A 24,664-nucleotide genomic window follows, 5' to 3' on the forward strand; every position below is an offset into this window, starting at 1 on the left:
TTTTATGCCTTATGGCAAATGAGAAGAATGCAGGCTCTAAAACTGCTTACTCGATTTATTTCCTTTTTTCTTTTTTTTTTTAATTTAGGGAAAGTTATTTTGCCTTCCTTAGATTCTGTTTTCTAACCTGTAAAACAGGGCAAATAATCTTATGCCTGAGACTGTTCATTGTCTCCCTCTATTCATTTTTGTCTTCTGTAATCAGAGGAGACTTGACTCTTGCTGGATGCGTGCTGCCTAGAATAAAAGCTACAGTTCCTAGACTCTCTTGCGCTTAACATGAGATGAATGAGATGTAAACGCCATTCAACTCCTTGCCAGAAACTTTCTGAAGGGATCTGACAGACATCTCTGCCTTCCTTCATCTTTTCTTCGTCCTGGCACCCAGAACACACATGAGATGCTAGACCTGCCGTCTTGGACCGTGAAGGAAAAACGACCACACCTTCAGGGGACTAGGAACACGGGTGGAAAGGCTACTCACCTGGTGAGATTTTGAGAAGCAGAGTCACAGCGGCAATTGAGCTGCTCTTCTTTACGTATGTTTGTTTCAAGGAAATACTGTCCCCTGTTATTTCAGTCGCTAATATTTTGTGCTTCTGATTCTGTCACTGGATTGAATACTAATGACTGCCCTTGCAGGGTTTGTGAAGACTGAATAAGAAAGGTGCCTTGTACAGTGTCTCGAGTAGACTTGGTGGCTAATCTTAGTAGTTGCTCAGCACTTTTTCTTTAATCTGGATAATTTTGGCTTGTCCAATAAAGTGGCCTTGAAAAGTATTATGTTCCTGATGCTAGCTAGTAAATATCTTCATTTCTTAATTTTCTAAAAATAAGCCTGCTTAATTACATCTGCGGATTAAATTCGCTTACTCTGATCTCTTTTATGAACTGTTAACGAGAGAACCTTCCAGGATGGGATTAAATTTTTGCTACTGTGTAGATTTCCCAGAATGAGCTGGTATGTAATTTTTCCAGCATATAATTTTCATCTTATTTTCTATTTTTTCATCTTGCTGCTGTCAGCTATAACTTAGATAACATCTTTAAATAGATACCTGGAAGTTTAAAAAGGCAGTGTAATTTTTTTTCTTTTTAATTTATAGCACAAGCATTTGTGTAGACAGTATACAAAATGACCAAATTTTGTCATTTTAATAAAAGTCCATGAATTTGGGTTGGAAGGGGCCTATGCCAGAATCCCCATGAACCTGAAATAGATGGGGAGAAAATGGCATTATTCTATCTTCCCAAGATAGGGATCGAATTCATATTATTATCATTTGTGAATGGAGGAAATTGTATACATGTTCAGTCCAACCTTCCCAAATTCTCATTTATCATGCAGGATTTCTTCAGTTACCATCAGTGGATTATTTCTCTCCTTCTGGACACGTTGTTTGGCTTCATTATCCTGCCAAGTTCTTTGGATCATGACTTATAGCTCTTTTCCACTAAAGATGCAAAATGCAAATAGAGTGTTAGACAGATGAGTGATTTTTCCAGGAGGAGGGCGATGCGGCGGGAGTGGCTCTCCCAGCCTTCCAGGACTTGGCTCTTTCTTCAATTACAGCCCCAACAACTCTCCTCCTTCGGGGCCCCAAGAGGTGACTTGTTAGAGAATGTGCAACCTGCCATCGGCTCAGGAAGGGCCCCCAAATTAATCTCGCCCGGTACATTAGGAAACACTTCGCTGACATTTGCTGTCCTTGTCAGCCCTAATAAAGAGATTTTTACCTGTATTTGCCTATTCAACACTTCAGCCCCTCAGCCAATTTTGGAAATTATTTCTGATTTATGGCTTTCTCTCAGGCGGGTGTCACCCTGCCTGTCAATTATGCCTCAAAGCAAATGCTAAGTGAATGCTGGCTGGAAAATTAATAAGGGAAACCTTTACTCAAAAACCTAGAAAGAGGCTTGTAAAGAGGATCATTCAGCCTGGCAGTAACTCACTGACTGCCTGTGATATTTATAAGCCAGATAGAGATATGTGGAGAATTTAGTCACACACAGAAGGGAGAAGTATTTTTTCTCCCTCCATATTTGGAGTTTGGCCACTCTGGAGATTGCAAAAACCATGATGATGGAAGTTCAGTGGCTCAGTTTCTTCAGAGAGAGCCTGGGTTATGCCAGGCTTTGAAGAACGAAAACAGGTTTTCGTCATTTTGTTAGTTCAGACCGTTCATTTTACCGTGTGTGTGTTCAGTCACTCAGACGTGTCTGACCTTTTTTGTAACTCCATGGACTGTAGCCCACCAGACTCCTCTATCCATGGAATTTTTCAAGCAAGAATATTAGAGTGGGTTGCCATTTTCTACTCCAGAGGATCTTCTTGACCCAGGGATCGAACTTGAGTCTCCTGCATTGGATTCTTTACCGATGAGCCATCTGGGAAGCCCATATATAAGATATATGGAATAATGCAAAATGGAAAATTGTGTGTGTGTGCTAAGTCGCTTCAGCCGTGTCTGACTCTTTGCAACCCTATGGACTATAGTCCGCCAGGCTCCTCTGTCCATGGGATTCTCCAGGCAAGGATCCTGGAGTGGGTTGCCATGCCCTTCTCCAGGGAATCTTCCCAATCACGGATTGAACCCGCGTCTCTTGTCTCCTGCATTGGCGGGCAGGTTCTTTAGTACTAGCGCCACCTGGGAAGCCTGATTACTCAGCCATAAAAAAGAATGAAATAATGTCATGTGCAGCAACGCGGATGGACCTAAAGATGATCATACTAAATAAATTAAGTCAGGCAGAAAAGACTATTATATGATACCACTTATATGTGGAATCTAAAAAGGAGTACAAATGAACTTATTTACAAACCACTTACAAACCTAAATACAAACTGTTCATTTCAGCACAAATCCACAAACACCACCTTGTTCTGTTCTTTTTTTTTTAATTGAAGTATAGTTGATGTACAATATTGTGCTAGTTTTAGACACAAAGCAAAGTGATTTGACTGTGTATATATCGGCTTCCCAGGGGGCTCGTGGCTCAGTGGTTAAAAACCTGCCTCCCAATGCAGGAGGTTCAGGAGACTCGAGTTTGATCCCTGGGTCAAGAAGATCCTCTGGAGGAGGAAATGGCAACCCACTCATATTCTAGCTGGGAAAAATCCCATGGACAGAGGAGCCTGGTGAGCTGCAGTCCATGGGGTCACAGAGATTCGAACACAACTGAGCAACTGGGTTTGCATACCTACATGCATATGTATATATCTATATAATTTTTTTATTCGTTTCCATTACAGTTTATTACAAGATATTGAATGTGGTTTCCTATGCTTCACACTAGATCCTGTTGTTTATCTATCTTGTATATGGCAGTTTGCATCTGTTAATCCCATACTTCCAATTTATCCCTCCCCCTGCTTCTCTTTCGGTACCCGTAAGTTTGCTTTCCATGTCCTTGAGTCTGTTTCTGTTTTGTAAATAAGCTCATTTGTGAGATATTTTTAAGATTCCACATGTAAGTGACACCACATTTTACTCGTCTTTCTCTGCCTCAATTCGCTTAGTATGATCATCTTTTGGTCCATCCAGTGTACACCTGAGGAACACAATTCTCCAGTTTTCTGGCATTGGGAGGCTCTGATCCTCAACAGCTATGTGTATGTTAGATTCCAAAGAAAACACAAAAAGTAAAGATAAAACTCCAGATTTATTAATATGTATTGTTTTAGATTAGACACCTGCTTTTAACTGTCAAATTAAATAACATAACTAAAGTTTCAGAATATTGTGCCTTGTTATTGAGTTTTGGCCAGTATCAGTCAAACTGCTAATTAAATTTACAATTGTGTGTGTATTACTTGCTCAACTCTTTGCAACTCCATGGTCTGTCCATAGAATTCTCTAGGCAAGAGTACTGGAGTGGATTGCCATTCCCTTCTCCAGGGGATCTTCCCAATCCAGATATCAAACCCAGGTCTCTTGGACTGCAGGCAGATTCTTTACCATCTGAGCGACTAAGAAAGCTAAATTTACAATTAAATTGATAATTTCTCTGCTCCCTCAAAAGCTTTGGAAGTAGTAGTATTTTCACTCTTTTATTTGAGAAGAAACTGGAAATCATAAAAGTTCAGTCCTTATCCCACTTCTAATACTCTTCTTGTGGCTGAGCCTGGATTTGAACCTGTCTTTCTGACTTTTAAGTTCCTGTGTATACACACGTGCATTCCCATGCACACATACACACTGGAAGCAAGAACATGATTGTTTAGAACTTAATGATCTTATCTCTCCCTACAAATTAGTAGTGAGGGAAGATCAAAGGAAATGGAAAAAGGAAAATATCAGATATTAATAGCAAATTAGAAAGGTTAGAGAGAAGAGGAATCTGGGGAAAAACCTTCTACTGAGTTATGTTTGTGAAGTGTATCACTCTGGGACAAGGTTTTCTCAGCATGCACGTTTTAAACCATTTTTACATGCCCCATGTTGCTTGTCAGCAGGGATTTGAAAGGGATAAATGTAACCCCTTGAGGTTTCACAGCTTTGCACTTTGAAAAAAATGAGCAATCCTTTGCCAGTTATCAAAAAACCAACATTTCTCAGAGAGATGGATGTAACAACTTTTGGAATTACACAAGTGGAGGTAGCAAATGCTGGGCTTCAAAATCACTGCAGATAGTGACTGCAGCCACAAAGTTAAAAGATGTTTGCTCCTTGGAAAGAAAACTATGACAAACCTAGACAGAATATTAAAATCAGAGACATCACTTTCCCCACAAAGGTCCATATAAACAAAGCTATGGTTTCTCCAGTAGTCATGTACAGCTGTGAGACTTGGACCATAAAGAAAGCTGAGCATGGAAGAACTGATGCTTTTGAATTGTGGTGCTTGAGAAGACTCTTGAGAGTCCCTTGGACAGGAAGGAGATCAAACCAATCAATACCTAAGGAAATCAACCCTGAATATTCATTGGAAGGACTCATGCTGAAGGTGAAGCTCTAGTACTTTGGAAACCTAACGTGAAGAGCCGACACATTGGATAAGACCCTGAGGCTGGTAAAGATTGAAGGCAGGAGGAGAAGGGGGCGACAGAGGATGAGATGGTTGGGTGGCATCACCGAGTTGATGGACATGAGTTTGAGGAATCTCTGGGGGTTGGTGAGGGACAGGGAAGCCTGGTGTGCTGTAGTCCATGGGGTCACAAAGAGTCGACATGACTGACTGACTAAACTGAACTGAAGATACTGAAAGATTGACCCATGGGGTCAATACGTTTTTCCTGGGCTGTACTTGCAGTTCAGTTTTCTTTACCCAGAGCTGTTGCCTTAGTATTCTGGATCCTCCCTCTTTCCAAAATAAGCACTGGCTTTCTAAATTGACCTTTGGAGAAGCACTATTGCATGGATGAATCCTCAGCACCTGCAGCCCAAGCTCCATGCTTGCCATCGTACCTTTAGGAGATCTGCTTTCAAATTCCAGAGATGACAAACTCCACTTGCTCTCTTGGACATTGATGTGTTGGCTATTGATGGGTTTTTCTAAAGGAGACAGTTAGCATCGTGGTTGAGCCCACTGCCTCTGCTCACTATTGTGCTCTATTCCATCAGCTCTCCTGCCTGAAGAAATGGATCCTGACCACACTAGGTGTGAAAAATTCTTCCTCTCAGAAAAGGCAACCTAAGATTCCTGGCTTGTGACAGTTACAATGCTGCTTCTTAGCTTAACAAAAAGAGAAGGAACGCTTCTTTGAAAATATTCAGTCACAAATCAAGAAATATAACTTCTTGACATTGATAAACAGTCAATAAATATGGATTGAGATAGGAAAATAAAACAATTTCAAATTCATAGACAATATTATCTAAACTTTTCTTATTGAGACCCCCATCAGAAAAAGAAGAAATTAAAGATTACCCACAGTATGTTGTTGGTGTTCAGCTGCTCAGTCATGTCATGCTCAACTCTTTGCGACCCCATAAACTGCAGCATTCCAGGCCTCCCTGTCCTTCACTGTCTCCCAGAGCTTGCTGAAATCCATTTCCGTTGAGTCAGTGATGCCATCCAACAATCTCATCCTCTGTCACCTGCTTCTTCTCCTGCCCTCCGTCCTTCACAGCATCAGGGTCTGTTCCAATGAGTGGGCTCTTGGCATCAGGTGGCCAAAGTATTGGAGCATTGGCTTCAGCATCAGTCCTTCCAGTGAATATTCAGGGTTGATTTCCTTAAGGATTTTCTGGTTTGATCGCCTTCCTGTCCAAGGGACTCTCAAGAGTCTTCTATAGCACCACAGTTCAAAAGCATCAGTTCTTCAATGCTCAGCCTTCTTTATGGTCCAACATTCACTTCTGTACATGACCACTGGAAAAATCATAGCTTGCATGATAGGGACCTTTGTTGGAAGAGTGATATCTCTGCTTTTTAATTCACTGTCTAGATTTGACATAGCTTTTCTTCCAAGGAGCAAGTGTCTTTTAATTTTGTGGCTTCAGTCACCATCCACAGTGATTTTGGAGGCCAGGAAAATAAAGTCTGTCACTTTTCCCACTTTTTATTTGTAAATTATATATGTGTGAGGACTTACCTGGTGACTCAGATGGTAAAGAATCTGCCTGCAATCCAGGAGATCCAGGTTCAATGTCTGGGTTGGGAAGATCCCCTGGAGAAGGGAATGGCAACCCACTCCAGTATTCTTGCCTGGAGAATCCCATGGACAGAGAAGCCTGGTGGGCTACTGTCCATGGGGTCACAAAGAGTATTATAAAACATACCTAAATATGCAGATTTTAAAAGGATGAACAGAAACTAAGTAGAAAAAGAATTTTATTCAGCAAAAGATCATCCTGCCTAGTGGTGCATACTCACAGATGCACCAGTCATGCTCCAGAGAGCTCTATTCTCAGACAGATGATCAGTCAAGAAAGTTCAAGATACATTTCCTCTGCTGCTCCTTGCAGTCACCATTCAAACTCATATCACACTGAACTCTCTGATCTGGTCATCACTCCAACTTAACTGTGGTGTGAGATTACAGAGGCATTCAGAGAAATTGACAAGTTCTGTGCATGCGCATTTTTCACAGAATAAAACGAAGCAAACTGTGTGGTTGTTTCTGTTTCATACAGAGGGGAACCTAAACAAAGCATGGCTAACAGAGAGAGTTTTCATGATCTGTAAGAGCAGAGTCCCTTGGACTGCAAGGAGATCAAACCAGTCCATCCTAAAGGAAATCAGTCCTGAATATTCACTGGAAGGACTGATGCTGAAGCTGAAACTCCGATACTTTGGCCACCTGATGCAAATAGTTGACTCACTGGAAAAGATCCTGATACTGGGAAAGATTGAAGGCAACAGGAGAAGATGGTGGCAGACGATGAGAAGGCTAGATGGTATCAATGGACTTAAATCTGAGCAAACTTTGGGAAGGACAGAGAGGTCTGGCATGCTATAGTCCATAGGGTCACAGAGTCTGACAAGTCTTGGCAACGGAACAACAAGGTCACTATTAGAAAGAAGGCAAGAAATCAGGAGAGAGACATAAAACATGGCTGCCTGGTCCTGAGTAAGTAAGGCAGGTTCCACTGGCATGTGTGTTCAATAAAACCTTTAAACACATGCCCAAATTCAAGCTGCCCGTAATGTTCACAGATTGTGTAATCTAATGCTATTAACAAATTGTTTAGCTAACTTAGTGCAAGAATTTTATCACACCTATGTATTTCCTACTTATATATCAGAAAGAAAAACCCAATATTCAACCCCTACAAGTCTTTTGAAGAGTGAAATTGGATTTTTAAGTATGTGTTTACAAATAACTGGGATTATCATTACCTTGTAAATTCAATGTGGGGGAGCAGCCCACTGGGTTCATGTCTAGTTAGTTGTGGCAACTGGTTAGGATTTCCCTATTTTTCCCCTCCCAGAAAAGAACTATGAACAAAGATCTGCAAGCTTCCCAATCTATCATTCCAGTTCAGAAAATGTCATTTTTCTCCTTGACCAAAATGCCTCCCAGCTGTCTCCTCCTGCCCTCAGCCCAAACAAATCTCAAACAGTTTTGTTAAGCGATAGGAAGACATCCTTTGTCTGACACTCCAGAATTGGTGTTAGGCTAAATGCTCAGGATAGCATGAAATAGCCAGTGAAAAATGAAAATATCTCAGTGACAACACAAGAGAATATTCTATTTTCTGAGGTACCAATTGCAAAAGGATAAAATACCAGACCCAAAGAATATGTGCTTTGTCAGGCCATACGTCTTTGCCATTGCCCTCGATGGTATAATCATGAAGGCAGGATTTCATCTCCCCCTAAATACTGTGCATATAATAATGGCTTTCAAAATTTCACAGCACATGCCTATGATGGTCAAAGACCAGTAAGTTACTATTGATCATTCAAGAGGGCTGGAGTTTCATGAGAGTGACTTGAAGGATTGTGAGTCTGAACATGACTCAGAGGAAGCCACAAGACTGACTGTGGTTTTCCTCTGCCTTCAAGATCACCACTGTCCCACAAGGCTGTAACACTGGATCAGCATATTTGTGGATGCTTCTGTTCTTCCAGATCTCATGAGGTTAATAAATGCACTTGTTTCTCTCTCCTCAGAGATATGGGTTTCCCTGGTGGTTCAGTGGTGAAGAGTCTGCCTGCAATGCAGAGACATGGGCTCGATCCCTGCATTGGGACGATCCCCTAGAGAAGGAAATGGCTACCCATTTCTGTATTCTTGCCTTGGAAATCCCATGGACAGAGGATCCTGGTGGGCTAGAGCCCATGAGGTGGCAAAAAATCAGACACAGCTTAGAGACCAAACAGTACCAACCACCTCAGAGAGATACATCTTAAAATCGGGTGGAATAAACCCAATAACTGTGAGCAAATTAAGCCATTCCAGAACTATCTTTCACCTAAGAACCAAAAGGAAACAATAAGAGAAAGAGTTGTGTCACCAAGTAAGCTTAGAATTTAGCCAGGATGACCAATTATAAACTTGAAACACTGAAAATCAGAGCAACTGAAATGTGTATATTATCGACACGTTTCTGTATGAAAGTACAGGATAACCTAATAACATATGTATGTTACATTATCATTGCCAAATTGTGTGATATATTAGCCTTGTAAAGCCTCAACAAAAAGCTTATACTTTCATATCTGTATAGCATATTATCATTGTAAAGTGGATCAAAATAGAAAACTGTAAGGAAGATAATAAATCATCCTTTATTCTAGTACTTGGTGATAACTTCCATTGATGACTTTTATTGTACAGACTATAAAATTTAGTTTCCTAGATTTTACATTCACAATCACAATATAAGCCCTTAAACATACTTTAATTGCTGCATAAAACAGTATTACATTGATATTACATAATTTATTTACTCAATCTTTTCTATTCTAGTATACTTATTCATTATTTGCTTTAATATTCTATAAGGAAAATTTTAAAAAATAACATCTATTTATATTTTAGATTATTCATTAGGATAGACACCTAAGGATGTTATTACTTGGCCAAAAGCTATGGAGATTTTTAAGTCTCTTGATTATTAATAATAAGTTATTTTCAACAATAAAGTAATTTTAGTTATAATAATTATTATTTCAAGAGAAAAACTGTATGTAAAATATTCAAAATATTTGACTCAGTAATCCTACTCTTTAGAGTTTTGACTGATGAAGACAGGGAAAATGGGAGGATAAAAGTAGTCAGGAGGGAAGCTGGAAGTATTTTAATTTCTTAAGCATTTACGTGTCAGCTTTCCTTACAGTGAATGGTTCTGTTCCTCAGATTCATATTTGCCTACCCATTAAAATAACCAATCAAGCAGCATGGTCAAAATGATTTGTCCTCTTGTTACCTCATCACTCATAAATAAATCATCCAATAAGTATTTTCATTTTTTAGTGAAGATATTTTAGGCCAATTCCAGTCAATAAATCAGTGGTTCTTCACTTTTTTATGACTGAGAACATGGAAATATATGAAAGCTATTGATTCTTCTAGAAAATGTACACACACACAGAATTTTGCATCCATTGGCAGGGCTCCACAGATCCCAGGATGATCTTTCTGCAGTCCCCTCTATGTAGTCTTTTGATTAAAAAACCTAGGATAATAGCTCTTCAAAACATTTGAGAGAGAATAAAGAGACAATATTTTAATGCCATAACCAAATGTCTTATTCTTTAACATTCACAGAATCATCAAATTCTAATACTGGAAAAAATTTAAATTCTATTTGGTTAAGTAATCTACACATTTAGGGGGACACAAGTTCCCTTTAGAACATGATGAAAGCAGTTGGAAAAAAAAATGCACCTTTTTCCCCAGGGAGAAGTGATCACAGTCACAGTCGGCCACAGCAATGCCATAGCACTGCTGGGCTCCGAATTCTCCCCTTAGTGTCCAAAGAGTCCACACTGACAGTCACTGAGTTCCACTCCACCATCCGCTCAATTGTACAGATGAAAAAAACAAAGGCTAGAGTAGGTAAAAGATTTGTTCCCACTCACAAAAGGAGTTGATAGCAATGCTGGGACTCTAGTCTACATTTTATGATCTCTCAATTGATACAATTTTGGACCCATTGTACAGATCGGAAAACTGAAATTCAAAGAAGGCAAATTACTTACCATCATCCTATTTCACATGACAAACAGCAGAAAAGAAAGTGATTACATTTTCAGGCTCTTGAGTTTACACCTGAGTTTATGGCCCTATTCTTCCAAGAAGAAAATAAATTTGTTTTGGAGAGTTACATCTTAGGAATAGATCAGTTAACTGAAGGTGGTCAAGTTAGTTATTTTGTTCAAATAACGCATTTTCACTGAAATACTTTGTAATTAACTATAGAAACTGCATGTTTAAAAGCTGCACAGATGTATTTGCATACCTGGGTAACTACCAGTGCAAGCGTTAGCTTCTCCGTGTGCTTTTCCAATTTGCATCAGCAAATACGAACTGACTTCTCACCGAGAGCTTGCCCTTTTGCCCTTTTGCCCTTTCAAGGCTGACCCTTCCAGTTCTGAAGTTGACAGTAATTATTTGGTTTAACTTTTGAATATGGAATGTCTACAACCAAAGTTCTTCAAATAAACACTTCTTCCCTCAGGCCCACTAATTTACACCGCGTATGGAAAGAAGATATAAAAATGTCCTGATTTTGATAAGGTCTTTTATAGATCCTAGTTTCCAATTTGGGAGCACAGAAGTGAGATGCCACAAACTGTCAGGAAGCCCACCTTCTTGAAACCAACATATCAATAAATATGTAGACAACCAGGTCCACTGGGCATCACTGCCCGTCACCCATTAGTTGTTTAAGCATATCACCACTCTCAGAATCATCAGAGGCAATTTAATCAAATGGTGCCCAGCCACTGGGTAATTGTTTTCTAGGCCTGTTAGAAAAATAAAGGTTGGCATTTATTAAATGCGTATCCTCTTGCCTGTTGATTGCTCTGCTAATTTCTTGTTTGTAATCCTTTGTTCTAGCTTTCAAGAGAAGGCTGAATTCCAGCCTAGTGAATCAGTACCCAGAGGGACAAATTAAAATAGAGAGCTATGTCGGGGCCTCCAAGGTTGAGACCCCAGAAAACTCAGGTCATAAAGCTGAGGGGTCATCCACAAGTGAGCCAGAATTCGTTTTCCTTTGCACACTTTCTGCTTTTCTGCTAGATACATTAAAGAGGTCGATTTGCTTTACATGGCCATTTTCTGTCACTTATACAATGAAAATCAGGACAGTCCACACACACAAGATAACTTTTGTGTCCATTTCAAAACTGACCTGAAACAATGGCGATGTACTTCTCAGGACTGCACCCGTAGTCAGCTGCTAGAGGAGAAAAATCAAGAATATGTTGTTTTTTAAAATATTTATTTATTTATTTGTCTGCACTGGGTCTTAATTACAACATGGGGATCAGTTCACTGGCCAGGGACCCAGCCTACACCCCGTGTATTGCGAATGCAGAGTCTGAGTGACTGGACTTCCGGGGAAGTTCCAAGAACATGTTTGCGTGTGTACCAAGTCACTTCAGTCGTGTCCGACTCTTTGTGACCCTATGGACTGTAGCCCACCAGGCTCCTCTGTCCACTGCATTATTCAGGCAAGAGTACCGGAATGGGCCGCCATTCCCTCCTCCAGGGATCTTCCTGACCCAAGGATCTAACCTGCATCCAGTGAGTTCTTAACCACTAGGGTCATCTAAGAAGCCCCAAGAAAATGTTTAAACACAAGGATTTTGATTCAGTTTAAAATCATTTCATCTTGTTATGGATTAACTAAAATGGCCACAAGTAGTTTCCAGCAGCTACACGCTTCTTTCTACAGAGATCATTGACATACACCATCCAATCCTACCATGCTGATGCTAATTAAGTGGGCAGATCATCGGACCATTGATTACAAGAAATATCACTGTAGCTATCATATGTTGTTTGACCAAATGGTGTGGTCTTTGGTAAAATTTTTGTTTAGAAGGGAGAGAAAGGAAAGAATCTTTTCCCACATGGATGTTCTTGCCACACTGTGTCAGACTTCTAGTTATCTGAACTCAGAGAGACATGGGATGGGCAAAATTAGGTGGTCAGATCACGTAAGGGTTGAGTTCCTACTAAATGCTGATCCTGAATGAATTTTTTCCTCACTGAGCTTAAGCTCAAAGACCCTGATGCTGGGAAAGATTGAGGGCAGGAAGAGAAGGGGAAGACAGAGGATGAGATGGTTGGATGGCATCACCGACTCAATGGACATGAGTCTGAGTAAACTCCAGGAGTTGGTGACAGACAGGGAGGCCTGGCGTGCTGCAGTCCATGGGGTCGCAAAGAGTCAGACACAACTGAGCAACTGAACTGACTGAACTGAGCTTAAGCTAACTCATTTGCAAAATGGAAACAGTGATATTTCCCTCATGATCCATTTCAGGGTTTCAGTGAGGAAACACATGGAGCATTTAGGGTAGCCTTCTGCACATAGGAGAGGCTCAGTGAATGATAACTATTAACAGTAATCGAGTGTGAATAATACTGTGAGATTCTTTTCCATTTGTATATAAACTTATGACATACTGTAGCCTGAAGCTTGGCAGAAGTGAGATAGGCAACTTAAGTTCCGAGAGAGAATCTAAGGCCTTCTAGATGATTTGAGAGCAGCCAGGGCTCTGTATCCCCATCAACCTCCATGTGATACTGTAAGTGAGCAGGCTGGTATAGAACCCCAGGAAATCTCTACGATTATCTTCAAATAAAGCAGTCCTGGGAACCTTTTTACTTGAAGCAAGTTCTAACATGAACACAAATGGCATCTTTGGTGAGGGACAATTCATTTTCATAGTGGAATTTCATGGCTGACAGAATTAATTTGGAACATCGAGCAGAAGATTTCATTGAATTTCTCTGTGGTGAAAAGAAATCTCATCATTTAGTTAGGTAATTTATTTAGTTTCTGGGGAAAAAAAAACCAGTGATTTCTTTTTCAATTAAAAAAATGAAATAAAAGTTTTAGACAGAAAATTTTCCAAGTAGCAGAATAATTGCAGAGGTAATTCAAGCCAGAGTTCAAGCACAATGATTTATTTGAGCTGAGGAACTTTCCATATAATTACGCTTATTATACATTTTCTAGTTGTTGAGATACTACTATATGAACATGCATGTATGTCCAAATTCAAATAAAAGAACTATAAAATATGATTCAAGTCATATGCTTATTCTCCTTTCTTTAAAGAAGGACATGCAGAAAATAAATTGGGGTATGGATTCATAAAAGACTGTATAAATGTATTTTAAAAAATTAATAGCCAGGTGACACCTGAAATGGGGTCTTTGTAATACCCCCCAAAAGATCTGGTCTCACCAGCCCTGAGGCTAGAAATGTTGGACAATCCAGCTGGTTGTAGTAAGATTGCTGAGCTGGTAGACACAATTACCTGAATTTCTCCACCCAGCTGGTGAGTTTGCTGGTCTAGGCACCATGGATTATAAGGGCATATGGAATAGAGAATAGAAATGATGATCTAATTCAACAACAACAAACAGTGACAACCTGGCCTGCTCCATCACCCACTTTTAATTAATTTACTGTGTAAAGCCATGTCAAAAAGTCGAGTCTGATCCCAGTTCAGAGCTATAGAAACCACTTCTATGCCGATGAGTGTCTGTACCACCATCACGCTTATTGTCATCAATATCATCATCATTCTTATACGCGTCTACTGTGTAGCAGGAACTGTGCTGACTTTCACATACATTATACCATCTGAGTCTCCAAGTCATTTTGGGAATTATGTATCCCCATTACAGCTAAGAAGACAGTGACATTCAGAAAGAGCCTTTTTGTACTTGACAGTCTGGATATGAGATAGAAATACCATTGTCTGTTTCACAAAAATTTACTTTGCTTCATTTTGCCACTTCTTTCATCAACATGCCTTCCACATATCAGTCACAGCATGGGCAGGTAGATAAAGGACGTATCTACAATCTACTGACCTGGGTTTAATTCCCAGCTCTTATTCCTATCTACTGAGCAATTGGCTTTGGGCATGTAGCTGCTAGCCTGACTGTGCTATCTTCCATTTAAAGATGAGGAAACTAGCACCTACTTTATAATAAACAGAGCAGGCATCAGTAAAACAGCTGTGATATTGCTTGACTTTCTTGTGGTAGAAGGGCCAAGTATCATGCACGCTCAGTTGTGTCCAACTCTATTCAACTCTTTGGACTGTAGTCAGCCAGATGCCTCTGTCCATGGGATTTTCCAGGCAAGAATATTGGAGGGATTTTTTTCTGATGCAGGAATCAAACCCACATCTCATGTCTCCAGACTTGCAGGCAGATTCTTTACCCACTGACTGAGCCATCGGGGATGCTGGAGGAACCTCAGTTATCTCCAAAAATGAAGAGACATGACTGTTCAGTACCTTAAGAACTTTTACAAAATACAGCTAATTTTTATTTATTTGCTTAAAAACAATAGACAGGTGGCCTATGGTAACTTTGAAGGAGCTTGTCAAAAAACCAATCAACCCCATGCCATTTTGATGCCGAAGTTCAAAGGAGACCAGAAGTCACTGCTCTGCTTCATCCTTTGGGTTAGAGTGGCGGTTCAGCCTCGAAGTGCCTCACACAGTCCCTGGGGCCTCTTTACAATACCCTGGGTCTGTTCCTGCTACTTTCCTAAGAATTTTAACATTTCTGACAAATGGGGATGGATAGCATCAAAATTTGCCTCCCCAGAGGGAAGTTCAGTTGTTAGTCTTCTGCCTTTTAAATTACCCCAAAAAATGCATATTTTTATTTTTTGAAAATATGTTTTTGCCAATTTGCACTTGGAAAGTCATAAATATATAAAAAGGGAATTTCCTTTTCTCTGAATAATTAGGAGAGAAAAATGTAGCTTTTGGTCACGGCACATCTGCTTTAGTTTTTTTCAGTTATGTATTTAAAGGGAAAGGCTGTCAAAGGAACCAGTCCTTTTTGTACACTCACAAAATGCTGGACTCCTAAAGTTTATGTATTTGTAAACTTTAAACGGATCCTGGATAAACCGACCTTGTATAAAAGGTATTATTATCATCTCCATGTGATAATTTTATTTGTATGTATTTGTATTGTATTTATAATAATTTTGCTTGCAAATAAATGTATTTGCATTTATTTGTAATTCAGACATGTACTGAGAAAGTATCTGATATGGCTGAGACCTTATATTTAAGATGAGGGAACCCAAAGAGGTTAAATGTCTTGTCTTGTTAGAGGATAAATGCCCAGGGTGGCACAGTGATTTGGGGTCCAAGCCTCACCTTCCTTCCCCTTGTGGAATACTTCCTTTTTAATCTGGCTTGTTTAAATTTCTTTCTCCTTAATTCAGAAAACATGTTAACATTTGATTGACTTAATATAGATACTGCTTGAAATCTTACAAGCAGGATTTCTTTTGGTCACTGGACTCGCTGGGACACTTGAGCAGGGCAGACTGGATCCAGCGTGGGTTAAGGAGGGTCACTGTAGAACCCGATACTTCAGTACTAAGATGGAGCTTTGAGGACTGAGAGGTCCAATGCTTGCCATCTTTGGTTATTTCTGACTTAAAAGCTCTTTCTGACTGCTGCTGTTTAGTCATTAAGTCATTTGCAACCCTTTGTGACCCCATGGACTATAGCCCACCAGGGTCCTCTGTCCATGGGATTTCCCAGGCCAGAATACTGGAGTGGGTTGCCATTCCTTCTCCAGGGGATCTTCCCGACCCGGGGATTGAACCAGTGTCTTCTGCATTGCAGACAGAATCTTTACCATCTGAGCCACCTGGGAAGCCTTTTGACTTTGAACATAACTAAATAGTATTTAATCTTATTATCTTGTGTTATAGAAAATGTTATTAAGTATTTCTTTGCCAAGCTACCATCTGATAGTTAATTCCCTGTCTGTCTCTGGGACAGATTGAAAGAGTGGTCCAATTCCCTCCCCTCCCTTTGTCCATTCATTTCCCCAAGTAAGAAGTGTGCAGTCGCTTCCACAGAAGCAGAGTGTGCTTCTCCACCCCCGACTTTGAACTTGGCCAAAGTACTTCTTTGTAAGTTATTTGGCTCAGCACAAGCAGGGGATTGCACTGTGTTCATGCCCCTGGGCTCACCTGCTTGCGTTTCTGCCACACACATAATAGCTTCCTTCAGGTAGTTCCTCTTGAGCTCCAGCAGGTCTATGTGTGGAGCTCAGCGGAGCCCAAGCCATAGTAAGGTGAGAAGCCAAGTCCAGCCGGATCCACTGCTTGACGCGGAGAGGCCCAACTGACCCCCAGGTAACCCTCAGCAGAATAACAGACACACAAAAAAATAAATACTTACGCGTCCTCCACGATCTTGTGGTTGTTGTTCCATAGTAATTGATGATCAATAGAGCTTCTGATTATATTTTGATGATAAAGTACAATAGTGCAACTGTAAAATGGATAGCCATCACTGATCTAATGTTTATAAATCTCAGGGTTTTTACAAATGAGCAATTTCCAGAATATCTGTGTATTACTGTTCTCTTACAGAAATTAGGCTCCCATTTAAAATAAGATTTAGAAAATATGACTCTTGGTTGAAGAGGTGGACCTAGAAGAAAATAACTACTTTTTACAACATTATTATGTGTTTCATCCAAGTACTGAAAAAAAAATCTCTCATTTGTTCATTAATATATTCCACAAACTGCACTATTATGGGGCAGGTAGTAGCTTTATCCAGATGAACTGCCCAGGTGCCAAAAAAGCTTCCAGCTTAAAAGAGAGACGGAGATTCAAATGAACAATTGGTCTATAACCTGATAAAAGGCTAAAATGGGCACATGAATTGTGTAAAATTTGAAGAAAGCTTTTAAATAACAATAGCTAAAATGGACTGTGTACGTATTGCAAACCCAGTACTGATCTGGTCCTTTATATCAATTGTCTTATTTAATCTTTCAAACTCTCTGAAATAAGGTGGAAATAACTAATACTACTTCCATTTTACAGACAAAGAAATGAAGGTCCACAAAGGTCAAGCCCCTTGTCCTGGGTCAGATAACCTATAATGTAGTGGCTGCGTTGGAACTTGCACAGCCTGATTCCAGAGCCCAAGTTCATCACTGGTATCCCACAGACTGGAGATCAGGTTATACCTGAGCTGATTCTTAAATGATAAATGAAAGGGCTGCAGCAAATAGCCACATTGTTTGGGGTGGTTTCTGGTAGACACAGCAGGCTGGCCAGACTCCACATCCTAGGACCTGAGGAGACTCTTGGTTCACCCTGATGTTCATATCTACTGGGGCCCAAAGTTCTTTCTTTTGAGAATCATGCTAAATATAAGTTAACCAACAATCTTGTTTCTCCTTCCTATTCACAGAGAATTCTGACTCACACATTTTCCATCTTACTTTATTCTACAAACTACCAATGTCCACAGGAATGACATAGTCCATATCTTGACGTGTAGCCCTGGACTTCAACTCCAGTTCACCCTCACCTCTATTTTATAGTTTGATGACCTTAACTTTGACTTATCACTATCAGGAACTGTGGTACCCATTAATATGTAACTATCCCATTCTCTGGCCACAAACTCTGTAATTACAGCTCTCTAGATTCTCCAGTTCTATTCAATCTGCACACAATAGCACATTCCTTAGAATCTTTCTTGAACCTCTTCCAGTCTCTTCTGCTTTTGCCACTTATTTTAATGTATCTCCTGACTTAGGAAGCACATTTCCTCGATCCTTTGGCCTTTTTAACACCTCGTCTCCCTACGATATCCATTTAAAACACTCACATCAGTGGAGCAGTTACGGTCAGCTGTGGCCCCCTACAAATTTGTGACTCTTCAATAGAACTAGATTGTGCAGCAGGCAATTATCTATATTTGTGTATTAAGCCATCTCTCCCTTCTCGACTGCAGTTATTCCAAAGTGTTATCTATGTTGTGGGTTGAATTATGTCTCCTCAAAATGTATATATTGAAGTCCTACTCCCAGTACCTGAAAATGCAACTGTATATTACAGGCAAGAATACCTAGTGGATTGCCGGTCTCTTCTCCAGGGCATCTTGCAGACAGATTCTTTGCCATCTGAGCCGCCAGGGAAGCCCATATATTAAGATAGGGCCTTTAAAGAGGTAATTAAGCTAATGTGAAATCATAAGAGTAAGCCCTAATCACATATGACCAGCGTTTTTATAAGAAGACTAAACTTGGACAGAGATCCACACAGAGGGTAGAGCATATAGGGACTTAGGGAGAAGGTATCCATCTACAAGCCCAAGGGAAAGATCTCAGAAGAAACCAATCCTTCCAATACCTTGATCTCAGACTTCTAGCCTCCGAAATGTAAGAAACTTAATTTCTGCTTTTGTAGCCACCCAATCTGTGGTACTTTGTTAGGACAGCCCAAGAAAATTTATACAATTGTTATTGAAACTGAGTTCACGTGCCCAATGCACAGTGATGCCAAACAAACCAACACCTTGATGTTTGGAGCAGAGAAAGGCTTATTGTGAGGGCCAAGTAAGGACAATGAGCAGCTCATGCTTAAAAAGCCCAAACGCCCTGCTGGTTTCCAGGGAAGAACTTTTAGAGGCAAATTTGGGGAGAAGACTGCTAGGTGTGTGACTTTCCTCTGATTGGTCACTGGTGAGTCACCGAGTGGTATTTCAGGAGTCTCAGTCATCGCCTTCTAGTTCCAACCAGTCTAGGTTCCACACGCTTGTGTGTAGCTTGAAGTTATCATCACCCACTTGGGTGGAAGCATCAGTTCCTGTAGAGAAACTCAGAGATCTATATCAGATTGTTACACGTGTCTCTTGAGGAAGAACTTGGACTGTAGCTGATCATTCTTTTCTCTTGATTTCTTTCCCTTTGTTTCTGCATTCCCCCAATCCCCTAACTTGTAACTCTTTGAATCTGACCTTTGGAACTCAGGAAACATCTCAAAGACTAAAAGCCTCTTCCCTACATATAGGAAACAGGAGATCTGGGAAGACTTTTGTACCCAAGAGGTTTCTGCATGGTTTCACAATCAGCCCCTATAAACCTCCCATTTCTTCTTCTCTTTTGTGTAGCAAGTAAGCTCATCTCCTATTTTTTGGGGGGCATAGATGATTTCATGCCTGAATTCTAACTGCCTACTGTTATACCTACAAAAACTATTCTTCTCACTTTCCATCTCCAAGAAAGAACACCTTCTAGCTCTTCTCAAAGCTGACCTTCTATTTTTCACTTTGGAGCATATGTCCTCTGGGGAGATTCCAGTTCGGGAACTGTTGACCAAAACCACCTGCCGTGACCAGGCATGATGACAACCACTTGCACATGTTGTCTCAAAACAGGAGATTCTGATAAGGAATATGGTGTTGTCACCAAAGCGAACTGGAATAATTCAAAATCCACCAGAAGGAGGAAGGAGACTCCATAATATTTTTTACCATCTTCCCTCTAGAATTCACCTTGGCTGAGAGATGCACATACAACTGGGAAGGATACTGGGTCAGACCAAATATAGGTCAAGCAAGATGACTGACCAGACACAACCCAGCAATTAACCCCATTACCGTAAAACCTAAGACTGGGAGCCACATGGCAGAATAGTTCTCCTGGGTTCCCTACCCTGCTGCTCTCCCCTGGGGCACCCCTTCCCGTGAAAGCCATTTGTCAGTACGTGTGTCTTCTCAGACAACTTATTTCTGAGTGTTAGACAAGACCACTCTCGGACCCTGGAATGAATAGGTCCCCTTTCCTGAAACAATTCCATGCACGACTGCTTCCCTCTCCTTTCTCCTAAACATTCCCATATTTCTTGCCAACCAAGAGTTATACTAACATTACAGCTATACTTTAAACAGTGATATAAATAAAATCTTATTCCATCTTATAATACCCTAAAGAAATGATTATACATTCTCTTTCTTGTCCCAGTCAAACTTCTTTAAAAAAAGAAGTCAATATATCCTCCTGCGCCCATGACCCACTAAATCTAGCCAATATCCATTTACTGCACTGAAACTGCTTTGTCAAGTCAACCTAGACTTCAAAAAAATTGGGTATGTTTCCATTCCAGTCTTTTTTGACTCCTCTTGTTCTCAAACTGTCCACTTTATTTTCTCTTATGCTTTGTTTTCCTTCCTAAATTCCTAACAGAAAGACTGTTCATTCTCTACTTACTTCTAATGTCTCTTATTTCTTCTTATTTTTACATCTGTTGATATTTCTGTGAATTCTGCTTTTCTCCTTCTTCTTATTTCATTTTTATTCCCCTTTTCCTCTACTAATGTCTATCCTATATTCTACTAGAATTTCAACCCCTTGGAGTCATCCTGATGACTACTTTTTTTCCCTCCAGTAACTATACTGTAGTGATTAAGAGTGCACCTTCAATAGCCAAATTATTGGATTTACCTTATGGCTCCACTACTTCCTAGCCTTGCAACCATCAGGACTTCATTTAACCTCTCTATTTGACTTTTTAGTCATCTTAAAATGGGTTTGATTGTTTTGAGGATGAAACGAGTTCAAATATGCTAAGCACTTAGAAATTTCTGGAACTTAACAGACCTCTAGTGTGTGTTATCTATTATTAAGTAACTGTCCAGAAATCCAATTCTATATTTAAAACCATAACCATCCCTGGATGTCCCATGAGTACCTCAAAATCTTATCTCAAGCTGAAGCCATCATCTCCTCACCACGAAATTTTTTTTTACCCTGGATACTTTCTTTGAAAGATTTGTATCACTGTTTCCAGATAAGAGGCCAGAGTGTGGCTATCAGCTGAGATTTCTTCCGTCTCCTTCCTATCCATCTTTCAATAGCTACCAACTCCTATCATTTGTATTGTCAACTTTCCCTCCAGCCTGTCTCTTCCCTTTCAGTGCTGCTACTCCCGTGATGCAGGTCTGCATCTTCGATGTGTGTGGTTATGTTGGGGGAGTGAGCATATAGACTATTACAACTAACATCCCTTGACTGGCTCCATTCTTCCAGAACGTTATTCACTTGGCAATCAGGGTATGCTTTTAACAACAAACATTCATGCCACTCCTCTGTTTGAATCCCTTCAACAGCTCTTTATCAGCTTCAACATAGTGTCCATCCTTTCAGGCTGATTTACAAGCCCCTCCACCCCCATCTGGATTTAAACGAGGCTCTCGACCTTTCCAGCTTAAACTCCCATCACCTCCCCAAAGTGCCCTACAGTTCAGTTAAACTCAACCACTTGCACCTGAGGATTCCTGTTATTTTTCAAATGCCTTCTTCCCACCTGCAATATAGCTCTAATTACAGGCTAAGTGTGAAGCTCAAATAAAAGCCCTAAATACTTAAGCAAAAATAAATTCAGATGAAAGGAAAACCTAGATGTAGTAAAACTATCTTGATGATTTAATAATCTAATTATATAAAATAAACAATATTTTGATTTCTTGTAATCGTCGCTAGTTTCTCTCCATTTAAAAGAAAACTTCTTTTGAAAATGCATTTTCCTTTCCCCCTCTTTTTACAGCTTGACTCACATTATTATTCCATTTGGCAATCCGTCTCCCAAAACTAGGCTTTCTAGGTGGTGCTCGCTGGTAAAGAACCCACCTAACAATGAGGGAGACTTAAAAGATGTCAGTTTGATCCTTGGGTCAGGAAGAGCCTCTGGAAGAGAGCATGGCATCCCTCTCCAGTAGCCTTGCCTGGAGAATCTCATAACAAAGGAACCTAGTGGGCCACAGTCCATAGGCTTGAGAAGAGTCGGACAGACTGGAGTGACTTAGCATGCATGCACACACCCTTCCAATACTAGGCTGAAAACACTCTGAATTTAGTTATAGCAAAAATGAATCCAATTTTGAAAAAAAAAAAGTAGAATCAAATATCTTGATTAGACAGAAAACAAAAACAATGAATAATATCATTGGAGTTGCCTTCATAGTTGCCCTGTGTGTGTGTGTTTGTGTGTGCCTACGTTTGTGTTCAAACCTATACATTTATTACATCAGTAATAAGAAAAATATGTCTAAAAATGAAATAATTACCAGACAGTCAACAACTTAAAATATGTAATGGGATCCACATACGTGGTCTCTTAGCATAAAACACTTGGAGTTAAGTGTTACTGAATGCAAATGTGGAGACACCTGCTAGTTCAATGTGTACTTTAACACAGACCCCCTGGGGATTTGCTGTATTCTTGCCAGATGTAACTTTTAGATTTTCCCTCTGGTTTAGATAGCATAACGTAGTGGAAACAGCCATATGACTTGCGGACTTTCTCAGTATCAGTGTTGATAGAATTACATTTGAACTTAACTCTCTTTAACAGGATTTGAGGAATCTTCCCACATCTCAGAGTGCATGATTGTAAGTGTTTCATTCTTGGCTTCAAGCACCCAGGCTTTCTCTGCCTTCTCTTTTCCCAACCAGTTCCCTGGCTCTGTCCCCACACATCTCTCTATTTATCTCTATGAATGCTACTGCTTTGTTTATAGTATAGGTGACAAGACACAAACCAGGATTTGGAAAGAGTGCGTGGGATGGAACTGACTTCAAGTTGCCTTTTAGGAAATGTGCTATAATTGTAACATTTGATTCTGGCATTTTGTAGCCTGTAGCCCCCTCATCTTATGCTATGTGTGAATTCCAGTCGGGTGATTCATCCTGACATGGGAGTTCTTTGCTTCTTCTACTGCAAAAATGTGAGAGAATGAGGGGAGAACTGTCTCATTCCTTCTGATTTCTCTAAGTAATCTTTATTTTTTTCCCATAGCTGGGAAAGAGATTTTCCGATGAGAAATCTTACAGTTATGACATAACAATTCCATGTTTCACAACCCAACTCACTTTTCTGGTTGCTCTTTTCTACCCTATTTCTCACAATTCAAAGTAAATTGTGAGATTACAAGGCTCGGGAAAGAGGAAAACTGCATATTACAGCCTTGATAACCCTTCATGGAGAACAAGTCACAACTGTGCCACAAATTCCAATTTTAGAATTGGATTCAACAACAAGAGTGAATAGAAGAAACACAGGAAAGCAGATATGTGTTTTTAAATCATCTTGACCAGAAATGTTTATCTAGAAACATTGGGCTCCGACGAGATGTCTATCATCTCCTACTTTGCATATATTCCAGTTTGGACAGAATAGTCCTTATCTATTATCTAAGTACTTTTGCAACCTTATTTTGGAAAGGTCTCCCTGGTCACACGTACATTAAATTAGAGAGGAAGGCAGTTGATTGCATAGTTTTTTTAACCGAAATAGTTTCTGTAAAACAATGCAGAATTATATTTATACCATCACTTCCAAAGACAAAGATAAATGGAATTGTCACAGCTACTGGGATTGGGATTGAAAGCCTCTTTGTTTCATGGGAAATACATATATTTCATAACCCAGATAAAGCAATGTGCTGAAGGTAAAACTAAAATTGCTAAGGCAAATAGTCTATCCAGAGGTTAAATATTTTGAATTAGGATACTATATTTGTACACAGTCTGATTTCAAGCAAGTATTTAAAAGTCATAAGAATGTGCTGTCCTTCACTTTCAGAGATTCTGTAATAGATAAAATATCACAAAGAAGTTTTCACATCCAGCATGTCACTTCTCTATACTTACTGGTATATATCCTTCAAATCTATACCCCATTTCCATCTGTTTCCGTGATCACTGGTATAGGATTTCACTATTTTATATCGGTAGTGGTGATGGTTTCGTTGCCAAGTCCTACTCATTGTGACCCCATTGACTGTAGCCTGCCAGACTCCTCTGTCCATGGAATTCTCCAGGCAAGAATACTGGAGTGAGTTGCCATCTCCTTCTCCAGGGGATCTTCCCAAGCAGGGATTGAACCCTGGTCTCCAGGATTGCAAGCAGTCTCCTGCATTGCAGTCGGTTTCTTGACCAGCTGAGCCACTGAGGAAGCTCGTTTTTATTTTCTTAGTCTTCCGTCTTGTCTTCTTGCCTTCAAACTTCTCCAGCTCTTTTCTACAATCACCAAGCCTCTCCTTGTGCCTGAATTAACTTAAAAAATTAGTGAGGATTTTTTTTTTTTAGTTGGAAGTGACAAAACTCTATTTAAAATGATCTAAACTGGGACAATTTTGGCGGTTCAGCGGTTAAGACTCTGAATTTCCAGTGCAGAGGGCATGGGTTTGATCCATGGGCAGAGAACAAAGATCTCGCATACCTCAT

The 24,664-nt window shown here is 40.0% G+C and overlaps 1 long non-coding RNA gene across 3 annotated transcripts in view; it reads right to left on the bottom strand.

Annotated features, from left to right (window-relative positions):
• The window catches only part of LOC138423861 (uncharacterized), a 130,644-nt gene that overhangs the window by 44,777 nt on the left and 61,203 nt on the right, over positions 1–24,664 (bottom strand). The window contains exon 4 of one of the 3 annotated variants that reach the window (XR_011250482.1): positions 23,196–24,493. The exons of the other annotated variants lie outside the window; for them this stretch is intronic. This is a non-coding gene — a long non-coding RNA (uncharacterized lncRNA). Of the gene's footprint in view, positions 1–23,195; positions 24,494–24,664 lie in introns of those variants that run through there. 3 annotated transcript variants of the gene reach the window in all.

Source organism: Ovis canadensis, chromosome 18 (genome assembly GCF_042477335.2).
Source record: "Ovis canadensis isolate MfBH-ARS-UI-01 breed Bighorn chromosome 18, ARS-UI_OviCan_v2, whole genome shotgun sequence".
Lineage (NCBI taxonomy): Eukaryota > Metazoa > Chordata > Mammalia > Artiodactyla > Bovidae > Ovis > Ovis canadensis.